Genomic DNA, 13,469 nt, shown 5'->3' with positions numbered 1-13,469 from the left:
GAGAACTGTCAGTTTCACCAAACCTTTTGTTTAAATATAAATTCTATAAATAAGCGATCAGCGACTTCAAATAAGATGATTTTTTTATAACTCAAAAATAAAAATGATGTTTAAAATATTAAATACGTGCGTCCGTGCTCAATAAAGTTTTTAACCTCCCCTGAGATTCTGACGAAACTTACGTGGGAGCAACCTCTTTAAAAAAATGTCCAAGCATAACGAAAATATACGTACGTGCATTTCTGTTTACGAAAACCATGAATTCGCCCTTGAGATATTCTCAAAATTTATATGGGATCATCAGTAAAGAATACTCTTTCAAGCAAAATAATAATAATAGTAAATCAAAACCGATCAATGTGTTAAGAAAATATACTTGAGCATACATAAATATATAATAATGAAATGCATTAACGACACACTGTGTTATAGATTATTCAGGCCTATACATATCGAGTGTATTACTTCAGATGTTTAAAAAAGAAAAGAAAGAAAGAAAGAAAAAGCAGAAAATGTAGTGTGTAATATTGGCTTGTTCAAGCTTCAAAGTTGTTTAATATGAACTGATATTGCTGTTTCTTTTGCTATTGTAAATATCTTCCTTTGAATTCACTTAGCTTAAGCATTGATTACATTACGTTTATATAATTATTGTTTGTACTAAAATTTTTGCTTCGTTGAAGATCACTATAAATAGAAGAGAAGTTTGCGTGTAAGATAGCAGCGAGCAAGCGCTTGTTAAAAGTTCATCTGACTCTCGCTGGCCACGTCTGGGACCAAGATGACGTCATGCGCGAGAGCGACAAGAATGTAGCACTGCATTGCATCCACCTTGTAGTCTTTCCACCATGGTCTGAGGCCTGGGACATGATACTTGTCACCCAAATTTCGTAACTCTTGAACTCTCGTCTGGTCCCCAGGCCGCACACAGGCAATCAGAAAGACAGGCACGAAGACACACAGACAAACAAACTCTTCGTTTTACTTATATTAGCTATGATATACAGGCGAGGATCCAAGGGGAGTGTTAAAGGGGTTATACATCCCCTTGACGCTCAGCTATACACTGTATAAAATGAGCTTCAATCCTACTTCTTTCTTTACACTGGATAAAATGTCAAACTATGGTTTAGCCCCTCCCTCGATCATATCCTAGATCCTCTGGTATATATCAGTAGCGGTTCGTGGTCTGTACAAGCACCGGTTGCAATGTTGCAATATCAAAGGTATCTAGGTATGCGCAAGTGTTCCCCTCCCCCAGCATTCTTGAGTCTTATCCAAAATAAATAAATAAATAAATAAATAAATAAATAAAAATAAAAATCAGGAACTATGAAGAGGAAAGTCTCTTAAGCTCTATTTGTATATTATTGATTAAATTATTTCTCTAATATTGATTTAATATATAAGCTATTTCCTTTTTTTTTTCAAACAACCACTATCAATGTACGTTTATACACTAATTTATACAAAACCTCTACATTCATGTTATTGAACAAGCGATAAATCGAATATCTAGTATGTGCTGTACGCCATGAATGATGGCGTTAATCCGAAATGAAGAAAGAAAAAAAAAGCAAGAAAATTGCAAGCACGCAGTTAAACAAAATTATTTAATTATGTAAACTATGCATTATTTTAGAATGGAAGATCTTTTTTCGTTCTTTTGGGCTTCAAATTTTTCTATGACTTCATTGAAATCTGAAATGCTGCTTGCCATGTTTTTCTGAATAGAAAGCATCGCTACCGCAAACATTTTCCGCTTTATTTTCTTTAGGGTCCAGAAACACTCTCTCCTCCGATAATATGCATTTTGATAGCATTTCTTTGTATTAATATACGATACAAAATGTGCATTTTCAGAAACCACGTATTTTTGTCTGCTGTTCTAGTATAAAGAAGCATGAAGTCTAAGATGTTTTCCTTCGAAAATGAAAATAAAAATAAAATAGTTTAACATTCCAGCAAATTAGGCTAAAAAAGACCGATGAGTATTCTTTTTGATTTGATATTAATAGTTTATGCTCTCCGCCAGAAATCCAACACGAGATCATGTGCACGAAAGACACAGAGCTAGGAATTAGACCAATGGTAAGACATTTTCTTCTTCGAGACTCGATCGGACACCACCCACCCACCCCCAGAATAGGATTTTTTAAAAATAAAACTTTTTACCTTTGTATTATAAATGTTAAATAAAATCTATTAACTTCGAAAGACCGCCCCCCAAACTTTCAGCCTGGATCCGTCCCTGCTACCACCAGAAACTTATATTTGTTCTTTGCGAGTTTGTTTTGTGAATAACTTCTTTCTTCCAAGTAGTCAGGTTCCTTAGGGGCCAATTATGGTGTCCCGTGTGCAGTTTGATGGTTAAGTATTGCGAGTGGTTTCATCTTTTCAGGCGCATATTGGAGAACACGAAAGCGATGGTGGAGGTCTGAGGTCCGCGACTGGCCAATATGGCGGCAAATTCAAGATGGCGACCAAGCTAGGTTTAAAACCCGCTGTATCTCGTTTACCTCTCATCCGATTTTGATGCTCTTTTTTTAAAATTGTAGGTCAATATTAAAGCTATATTTAATGTTATTACACATTTTACGCTAAATACAATAGTTTTCCAGGTATTTCGCAAAACCCATTTTTTGGAAAAAAAAGTTTTATGTTTATTAAAACATTTTTTTTCTGTTTATCAGAACAAAATAGTATTGCGGGTGTTTTCATCTTTTCAAGCACTTCTTGGAAAACACGAAAAGCTATGGTAGAAATCTGAGGTCCGCGACTGGCTAATATGGCGGCGAGTTCAAGATCGCGGACTGGTCGCGGATCTCAGACTTCCACCATCACTTTTCGTGTTCTCCAAGAAGTATTTGAAAAGATGAAAACACTCGCAATATTTAATCATCAAATTGCACACGGGACACGTTAATGAACCTGACTATAACGTGAAATTAGAAATTGTACATCCATGAGGAAATTTGTATTGTGTTCGAAAAATCCAGGTGTTCATTAAAAACTTTTATTCTAATGAGTCAATACGATATGTAAAATATCTAAGTTATAAGTTGAAATGAATCATTTATAGAGATGCAAAAAAGCTGGCTTTTTTGAATCGATGGTTTTTTTCACATAAAAAGCCGGCTTTTTTGGGAAAAAAACGAGAATTTTGGAAATTTTGGTTTTTTTCAACTTCATGATTTTTCTATCTAAATAGCTTTCTTATAGTATATTCTATAGTTAGATAAAAATTCCATGACCTGAATGTGATATTTCGCTCTGAAATTCACCATCAAGATGGATGGAGCACATGTTTTACGAATTAAAGCTAACATGAAGAATGTAGTATTTGAGGGTAATTTTAGAGGCTATTTAACTTTATTTTAACTTTTGAGTTATCGACATCTTTTTTCTTCTCTAGTTTGTCACCCGTGTTTCATTTCTAAGAGCTTTTAGTACTCTAGCTTCTAGCGCAAAAGTTAAACTTGCCCGTTTTTCTATTTATCCGTCAAAGCGTACGTTTTTCAATATATCCGTCAAACCGTACTTCCACATTTCTGTTATACTGTAGGTGTGAAGTGATTTAGCAATAATTTTCCGGACACAACCTTGAATACCAATTTATACAAATAATCAGTAGCGGATTTAGAAAAGTACTTTAGGAGGGTTTTTTTCTGATTGTTTCGTTTCCTAAAAAGTCCTAATTTTATTTGGGAAGTGCTTGAAGTTTATGAGTACAGGCATAACTAATATTTCGTTTCGTTTATATGTTTAGCAATAATCTTCCGGATACAACTTTAAAAATCATTTTATACTGAGAATCAGTGGCGGATTTAGAAAAGTATTTTGCGAAGGGTTTCTTACTAATGTTTAGTTTTTTTAAACATTCGTAATTTTTATTTGACGGGAGCTTAAAGTTTATGAGTAAAGGCATAAATAATAGATATTTCGTTTGTTGCAGACATTCCGTAACTTTGGGGAACGGGCTTCAGTCCGAAAGACCGCCCCCCTAACCTTCGCAAAACCGTCACTGCTGGTAATTAGTAATAATAACGATTTAAAAACAATAAAAAAGGAAGTCGCCCAACTCACAGTACACGCACTATTTCTACATTCACAGATGGAATGAAAAAAAGCTTTGTCAGAATGGTCGAATGCTGGTTGAATCCCGGACTTCCCGATAGAAGCGCAAAAGCTAATCACTCAGTCATGTTTGTTGTGCAGTTGTATTTAGTTTAACTTAAATATATTCCGTAGTATTTTTTTTTTGGGGGGGGGGAGTTCCGTAATGATATGTTGAATCCCTCTTGTTAAAAATTCAGAAAACTTGAGGATTGGGTAAACTGTGATGGTGGTTCTATAAAACTTAACTGTAGAATTTCAAGAATATACAGAACCAAAAGCTCTAGATGTGCAGCCTTTAAGTGTATCATATAAATCTAAGTATTTCTCTTATGTTTTATTTTATTTTGTTTCAAAAAGAGGGTATGGAATATTTTGAAGTAAAAATACTACATACTATTTTGCTAGTTATTTGTGTATTCTTTAAAAAGAAGTGTTTACTTTTAGGGTTGGCTGATTTACACCAACTTTTTTTTAATAACTGGTTTAAACCACAAAAATAAAAAGAATGAAAAATGCGAATCGTGAGAACTTCATGGTAACGTTTCCAGATATCAAACCACCTGCAATAGTTTTATTTCCCTTTCACCTTTTAATCAAGGTGTCCCATGTTCAATTCTCGGTCGAACCACAATCCTTCTTTCATGCGTAACCCAAGTAGCGGTTCGGATGTCAGTTTAAGCGAAAGTCTTTTCCTTGATAACCTCGGTATTTCGTAAGGATGTTAAGCCTAAATATACGAAACAAACCAAATTGTATATTTCTACATGCCTAAATGCGTGTTGTTTTATAAAGAAGCCAATATTGCTTTAATATATTGATAGAAATTGGCAAAATTTATCGATTGCCTACGTAGCTTCCAACATTAGCTTGGATTGGACTTTCAATGATATCTACGTACCGGTACTAAATTTGTAATTTAATATCTCAGTTTTAGCGTACTGATTATGGTACGTTGACCTTTAAATTTTACATGCAAAGCAATAACAGGATTTTCCCGTTATTGTCTTACATTTCAAGTAATGACGGGATTTTCCCAATGGCTAGGGCGGGAGATTCTCAACTTAAGAAATTTACTGACCGCACTTCTTTAAGCTTATGGGAGTTCTTCCGGCATAACCCCGCTGTTGCATAATAACATCAAGGCGAAACAAACTTAGGCTATTCCTGTGTGTAACGGGATATGAAGGCCTGTCCACCAGCCTTCCCGAGATTTCATCTATTCTTTGGAAATGCTGCAGTCATCGCCCTTGGGAGTTCGTCGCCTGGCAGATGTCAACAACATCAGACCACGTCGCCCGATATCAGCTTCAGTCATTAAAATTGAAATCTGTTTGCTTACTACAAGGAAGCTCCTTGTATGTATCTTGTACAATAAACAGTGGTAGCAACCTTCAGAACCTTAACCTTTAACAGTCTCATCCGCGTTTGCTATTTTCCGTACTTCTGGTTTGATCAGCTGCTTTCTCAATAAGTTTGTTCCGACTGTCTCTCTGACGTCATGCGGAAGAACAGATCGAAATTTCCACGCAGTCATGGCCCCGTTCATTACCCCAGATAGACACAATTCGAGTGCACCTGCACTCCTATCGATGACACAGCGTGACTTCTCCAAAGTCCGTTCCGGGATGCAAACGTCGTCGAGAATTTCTTGTACCAAAGCAGGAAGGAAAGAACTTTTTCCTGACGACACATACTTACTCTGTAGAGATGCTTCTTAGTTGTGTCACAGAACCTGGGTAAATGTTCGGAGCGTCCATTGAACGACAATAAGGCATGACTATGAGAGTCCAGTGGAAACAAACTTATTGAGAAAGCAGCTGATCAAACCAGAAGTACGGAAAATAGCAAACGCGGATGAGACTGTTAAAGGTTAAGGTTCTGAAGGTTGCTACCACTGTTTATTGTACAAGATACATACAAGGAGCTTCCTTGTAGTAAGCAAACAGATTTCAATTTTAATGACTGAAGCTGATATCGGGCGACGTGGTCTGATGTTGTTGACATCTGCCAGGCGACGAACTCCCAAGGGCGATGACTGCAGCATTTCCAAAGAATAGATGAAATCTCGGGAAGGCTGGTGGACAGGCCTTCATATCCCGTTACAATAGTTTATTTTCGATGTTTTATATTATTATCAGCATCAACCACTAATTAAATGATTTTTTGTGTTATAGAGAAGCGATACAAAGTCTGTTTTATCAATTTAAAGCAGTATTTTGAAAAAAGCCCAAAATTTCCGAAGCAAAAAAGCAAAGCAGAAAAAACCGAGTTTTTTTTCCAAAAAAGCCGGTTTTTTTCCGAGCCCTTGCATCTCTAATCATTTATGAATTGTTAATTGTTCTACTAAATAATTATACTACAATATACAGTATTTAAGACTAATAGTTTCCATTTTCTGTGTCCTTTACTCATTGTCATTTTCATCAAACTCTTCTTCATCACTGTCATCAAATTGTTCACATTCCTCATTTGAAGGATTGTCACAATTTTGCTCATTTCCAGAACAGTTGCATATCTCTGTACATGGAATTCCATGCTTGAAACACTTACAGGGGGGCGCACAACGTGATTGCACACACGAACACCGTATGGATGACAGAATTTCTAGAGGTCCACAGGGAAGCTCACTCATCTCTGGAACAAACTGACCATTTTCCAACTTCCAACCACATTCTAATGGAGATGGAAGGCAAGGTGTAGCAATATCTGATGTATTCCAAATCATTGCTTGCAAATGTGCTCTTCTAACTGCAGGACGAAATGAAGCTAAAGTTGGAGGAAGACTGGACCCTTGAACTTGTTTTTTTGAAAATAACCACCATCTTACTTCACTTAACTTTTGAAGTTTCGGCTCTTGTAAGTACACTGAACAAAGATTCTCTTCGAAACCATCGTAGATTTCATCTGAAACATTCAAAGTTCTGCCAAGAGATGAAAGTGCGTGAAGCACTCTTTCATTTGCTTCCATGAAACGGTTCCAAAAAGCAGTTTTTGTTTTTCCAGAAAAAGCACCAGTGACGTCACTACCAGATATAGCATGCATCCCAGTCAGTGCATTTGCTCGCTGTGGTCCCAGTTTCGCATACATTTTCTGTACCTCAATTTTCCGAGGTTTAGGTCCAATGAGAAAAAAGAATGTTTTCGTTGGGAGCTGTGGATACCAACTGATGAGCAATACTAATACATCAGTATCAGGGGAGAACACATTTATGACTTTTGCACCTCTTCCAGTTGCATGTAGGGCATGCAAGATAATTTTCGTGTCAGCCTCTTCTTGAGTAGTTTTCAAATCTGATACAACTAACTTTGAAGCTTCAGCAGTATCCTTGTAGGACACAAGGATGCTTTTATTGTCATTATTAGCCTTTTCGATTAGTTCTTTACTTAAATACTCCGTCAGGGATGCCTTAGTCTTTATATGTGAAAGCAGTTTCTTAATGGGAACTGATTTGATGCTGGTGTAAGCCTCAATTTTATATTGAACAGGTGGTTTTCCATGTTGACGACGGTCACGACAAGCATATTTCAATGAATTTTCTAGATATGTGTCAAATACAAAATGAACTTCAGAGTAATGCTCATATTTCCGAAAGATTTTTCTGCAGAACTGATTTGCTAAGTCTGACACATTCTTTGCATTATTGTCCAACTTCAGAGAATTGAGCTCTGCCATTCCATCTACGATTGCAACTGGCATTACTGGACTGTCAGAAGCTGCAACTTGTGAGTCATCAGGATTTTCGCATATTTCCTTGTCTTGAAGCTCTTCTAAATGATGAAGGAGTTTGCTCTTAACTTGTATACGATGCATGGACCCATCACTGCAAAACATAGATCTTGGAACGACACTCAGCTCATACATACCGATAGAATCATCTAATTTTAAATCTGTTCGTGCTCGACACAAAAGGACAAGTCTAGCAAACAACTTTCTGTCCTCCTTAACCTCCACTACCTCCTCTTTAGTTTGCACTTTTACTTTCTTTCCCATCGAACTGAACAGTTTAAGTTTCTTCTCGGGAAGAGTATCCCAAAAATTTCTTGTTCGTAGCATTATCCGCTGTTCTGCAAAAGACTTGTGCTGTGCTAATCCCTGGACTGGCATGGAAGTGACATCATTGGCAACCTCAGGTGGTGCGACAGTCATTGTTACAAGATTGATCAAGTCATTACCTTCATGTTTGAAAGGGTTTACAAAATTCTGGGCACACAGAGTCATCTTGGTCAAATTCTTTTGGTAGCGAGATGACTTCGATTGGCTTACCTCATGATGAGTCTTTCTTTCCTTCTGAACACCTGGAACACGTTCTGTTACTTCTGAACAAATCTTAGCTAGTTCAGGTGTTACCAAAAAGAACTTGGTGAGGGTCTGTGGGCTTTGTGTTATGCCTACTACTCCACCTGCTACCTTCATTTTTCGGATTTCCTGTTCAAGAGCTTCATCAGACGCAAGATTACAAAATGGGACTTCAGATTTATTTGGAGCCCACTCGTTCCTAATATTGGTCCAAGTTTCTGTATCTGACTTCTTTAAAAATTTCATTTCAGCTGTATGCCAAGCACATAATGCACTGTAGTTTCGCATATTCATGGCAAAAAAAAAAAAACTTTGTGAACTCCTCCAAAGCCACTAGCCTTAGATCCCAGTCACGACTTCGAATTGCTCTTAAAAAAGCCAGCATTATAAGTACCATGTCCATGTAGTTCTTCACAAACTTTAAAGTTGGACGTTGATTCCCTGAACATGCTTTTTCACTGAATTCATTAAGCTTTTCAAGCGTGTTTTCTTCAACCAAGGCAGTGTTGAATTGATGATTCTTTAAGGATACTTCTTCACTGTCTCCTTTTTGCCACGCTTCCCATAGATTTGTTGCATGTAGAGACATTGTTTGTTTAAGATCTTTTTCGTGCCTGGAGTGCCATTCCACTTGCTGACGGAACAATGCATGAAGTGTCAGTATATGAGCTCGAAGTGATCGCCGTACAGGTTTCCCTTCTAACATTCTCTTGACAACATTTTTGCTATATATCCCACTTTCAACCCAAATCTCAGAAATACCACTTTGGTCAATATAGCTACCTATAGCTCTTAATTCTGCCATTAAAATATGCAAGTCCCCAGGTATCAAAACCCAATTTTCCTTCGTCATAGTCATTTTTAAGTGAAGTAGTGGTCGATATATGCCCAGGTCAGCTGTGACAACCAATTTCTTAGACTGACTTTGAACTTTTCCATTTACTTTCTCCAAATGACTCATCACAGAATACAACACAGTAACATCGGTTGGTGTTTCTGGAAGTATTGGCATTATGTTGATGCTTGTTTTTGCATTGCTTTTACCTACCATTGAATTGTGTGCAGACCATGTTAGAGGTAGCCCAGACTGATTGTTGGCACTACTTTCAATACCAATGCAACCAGTTAACATCCACGCACAGTCTTTAGTCGCAGCAGAAATTAAAAGTTCAGGCTTTTTTTCTGGTGGGGGGTCTATAGAGATAACTGGACTATTAGGTTTCAACAACTTTGGAATGAGCAAGGGCTGCATTGAGTATATTGAGTTTGGTAACTCTCTATTTTCCTTCCTAACAGAGATATCTAGAACATTCGTCTAATCTTCCTTTCTCTTTTCCTGGTAGGCAGCAATTGCTGTGCCATAGAATGTATAATTGCCTTCAGGGGTATCTTCTAGGAAATCGATATTGTCTACTGCAAAGTGAATAAACCTACTGCAAACTATACCAGGAGGTAGGTAGAGACCATCATTTTATATCATTTTTTCAAGCACAGCCTGTGCTATATTGTTTTCAATACTCCAAACTCTTTTATATGGAATAGAAAGACCTAGCGAGAAAAGGTAGTCAAGCAAAGTACGACTGCGTGTGAACTGATGTACTGATAGCCCAATGTAGACTTGCACAGGGTATTCGAAAAGATGTCTGGGTTTTGTAGCAATTGACTTTGTTTCGTGGCGTTTCCTTAGACATTCATACATCAAAATTTGAGATATACGATCTGCACGTTCATCCATTAGATTGGTATGGTCCACTACCGAGGTAATATCGCGCTTTCCAACTAAACACCACTTAAAAAACAACTTTAGTTCATCTGGGACCACCCCTTCTTCTACAGTCATTTTCCCAGAGAAATTCCATTTCTTAGACTTTAAAACACACTTCCTTATTAACTTCGAAGCTGCTAAAAGAATCTTCATTTCCTCTTCAACATCGTCTTCCTCTAGCTTTGACAGCAGCATCCTTCGTTGATTTTAGACAAACCCTTTCAGATTCATTTCTTTTCTTTGGCTGGCAAAAGTCAATTCCTAGTATTTCATTTTCAAGGAGTTGCTTGAGCTCTCTACGTGATCTGACAGAAGCATTTTTAGATCCAGGCCATTTGAAGCGCAGATATTGAGATATGAACTGTGTAGATCAGCCATACAAGTAATATTTCCACCTTCCAAAAACTCTTCAACAGCATTAATGAATTCCATATCTGAAGCTACATATACTGCTTCCTTTTTGCCTTCTTCGTCCTGGCCTACTTCGTTTTTCCTGATAACATGGATTACATTCTTTGTCCAACAAACTCTGTGATATAAGACGTCAATGGCATGAGCATCAGTTGGATTGATACATTCACTTAACCTTACATGCCACGTTTTATTTCCACTAAGTTCCACGGCCAGTCTCAAATTTGCACCTCCACTGTCGTAAGAAACATGATGAAGAGGATGTTTTCTTGTTTCTTTACCATCACAAAAGAAGCACAAATCTTTGTTATATCTTGAGGTCTTCTGATGTCTAGTGAAAGGAATAGCAGGAGACTCAGTTGTTGTTTCCTCAGTGGGACAAGTAATCTCTTGAGTCAGAAATTTCCTTTCTACACCTTTTCTTCTTGTACTGTGTGTTAATGATTTGTAACAGCTCAAATGCCATTTCACCTCAAGAAGTCTTATATTCTGAACTGATGCATCGTTCTTCAACGATTGCAGCACGCTCACACATTGTTCGTCTTGCCAACTTGAGAAGTCTTTAATAGTTTGGCTTAAATTGTCGTACGCATTATCACTTGGAGCATCCACAAAGCGTTCTTTACCTTTTTTCTTGCATAAAATACATTTTTCACATTCACTGCTGCGCTTTCTCTTCCCTGATTGTACAACAGAATCCATCTTCAAACCTGAAAAAAAAAAACGAAATATTTAATTAGTTACTGCCGATTTTTTAATACACTCAAACAAATTTACTACACACAAACAATATAAAAATGTCACACAATTCTATTAATGTTATGCCATAATCCTTAAAAACATTGTATTTAGCGTAAACTCTGTAATAACATCAAATATAACTTCAATAATGACCTACAATTAAAAAAAGATCATCAAAGTCGGACGAAAGATAGCCGAGATACAACGGTTTTTAAACGTAGCTTGGCCGCCATCTTGAATTCGCCGCCATATTAGCCAGTCGCGGACCTCAGACTTCCACCATCACTTTTCTTATTCTCCAAGAAGTACTTGAAGAGATGAAACCACCCGCAATACTATTTTCTTCTGATAAACAGATTTTGTTTTGTTTTAATAAACAAAACTTTTTTCCAAAAATCGGGTTTTGCGAAATACCTGGACAACTATTGCATTTAGCGTAAAATGTGTAATAACATTGAATATAGCTTTAATATAGACCTACAATTTTAAAAAAAAAGAGCATCAAAATCGGATGAGAGGTAAGTGAGATACAGCGTTTTTTACTCCTAGCTTGTTCGCCATCTTGAATTCGCCGCCATATCGGCCAGTCGCGGACCTCAGACCTCCACCATCGCTTTTCGTGTTCTCCAACATGCGCCTGAAAAGATGAAACCACCCGCAATACTTAACCATCACACTGCACACGGGACACGTTAAGGAACCTGACTAAAGCGTCTGTATCTCCGTCGCCCTATCAATTGAGTCAAGCGCTGCTAAGCGGAGGAATTCGTAACTATTACAGAAGCTGACCAATTGCGGGATAACGTGCAACTGTAAGCCGCCAATACGGGAAGATAGGAGCGATGCAAGTATAAATCCACTTCCCCATGTTAAGAGATAGGAGCCCGCTGCCATATGCTCAATGTTACTGCTTCCAGTGGCAACGCTCGCTGCCACTGGAAATGTAAATCTCTCTATTTCTTTCAGTTTTTTAATTGGTTTTTTTTAAGAGAAAGGCATCAATACTGTTTTGCACTCAAGAGCAAAGGTTTATTTTTTACTGATACACTACTTTAATATTTAAAAAAATAGTTTTAGTATTAAAAAAATATATCCGGTTGCACAACCATGCAACATATAGTACCAGCCGCCGCTACGTACTATATATATACGTTGAGAGAGGGAGAGAGAGAGACAGAGATGACTATACACATCAGCAGTGGATTTTGTTTAGGAAGAGCCTTGATAACGAGTAAGAAATATTTGTGTTGTACGTGCAATGCGCAAAAATGATCACAAATCTATTTCGGGAGGGGCTTCAGTCCGATAGCCATCCTCTAAATACGCCAGTGAACATTAGTCAACTGTTCCCATATTACCTAATACAGCAACGAAAGAAATTTTGAGTAAAGGTCAATCTTAATAGTTGTCTATATCAATATTCGAGACAATACCGAGACTTTCGAGACTGACCTAAGTCTCGTCTCGGTCTCGTCTCGATTTATAGAGCTCCGTCTCGGTCTCGGTCTCGTCTCGGTAGATAAAAGGAGGTCTCGGTCTCGTCTCGGTATATAAAAGGCCGTCTCGGTCTCGGTACCATCCCTATCTTTAAGTTTTACGTCCCACGGATACGATGATTAGGTCAAAGGAGACGGTGATGAAAAATGAATGAAATGGTGCAATGAAGAAAGTGTCAGGAAACGGGAGAATCCCGAGGAAATCCACGCACACGATGTGTCCATCACGAAGTCCACTTGGCGTGAACTGGGATCGAACCAGGGACCCCACGCGCCAGAGGTAAATTCTCTACCACTGGGGTATCAGGTCTAGGAAATAAAATTCATTGGAGGAAATATTGGAAATATCTGAAAAAAGAAAAAGAGTAAAAAAAAAACAAAGGGAGGAGAACGATGGAAAGGAGCAAAAGCTTCGCAATATGAGTAGTGGTAACAAATGAATTGAGTTGAGGTCGGTGGGTTTTATTTAAACATGGCATGGTATTATTATATGCCATGATTACACTATACCAGACTGGGTCTCACATTTATCATACGGATATTTGACTGTTCCAACTGATACTTTCTTCAAGCAAGTTAAGAAAATGGAAGAAGTATTTTTTTAGGAATTATTGGAGAGGACATTCCCAAAGGCAAAGGT

The sequence above is a fragment of the Thermobia domestica genome, chromosome 10 (genome assembly GCF_964235325.1).
Source record: "Thermobia domestica chromosome 10, izTheDome1.hap1.1, whole genome shotgun sequence".
NCBI lineage: Eukaryota > Metazoa > Arthropoda > Insecta > Zygentoma > Lepismatidae > Thermobia > Thermobia domestica.
This window is presented reverse-complemented; position numbering follows the sequence as displayed.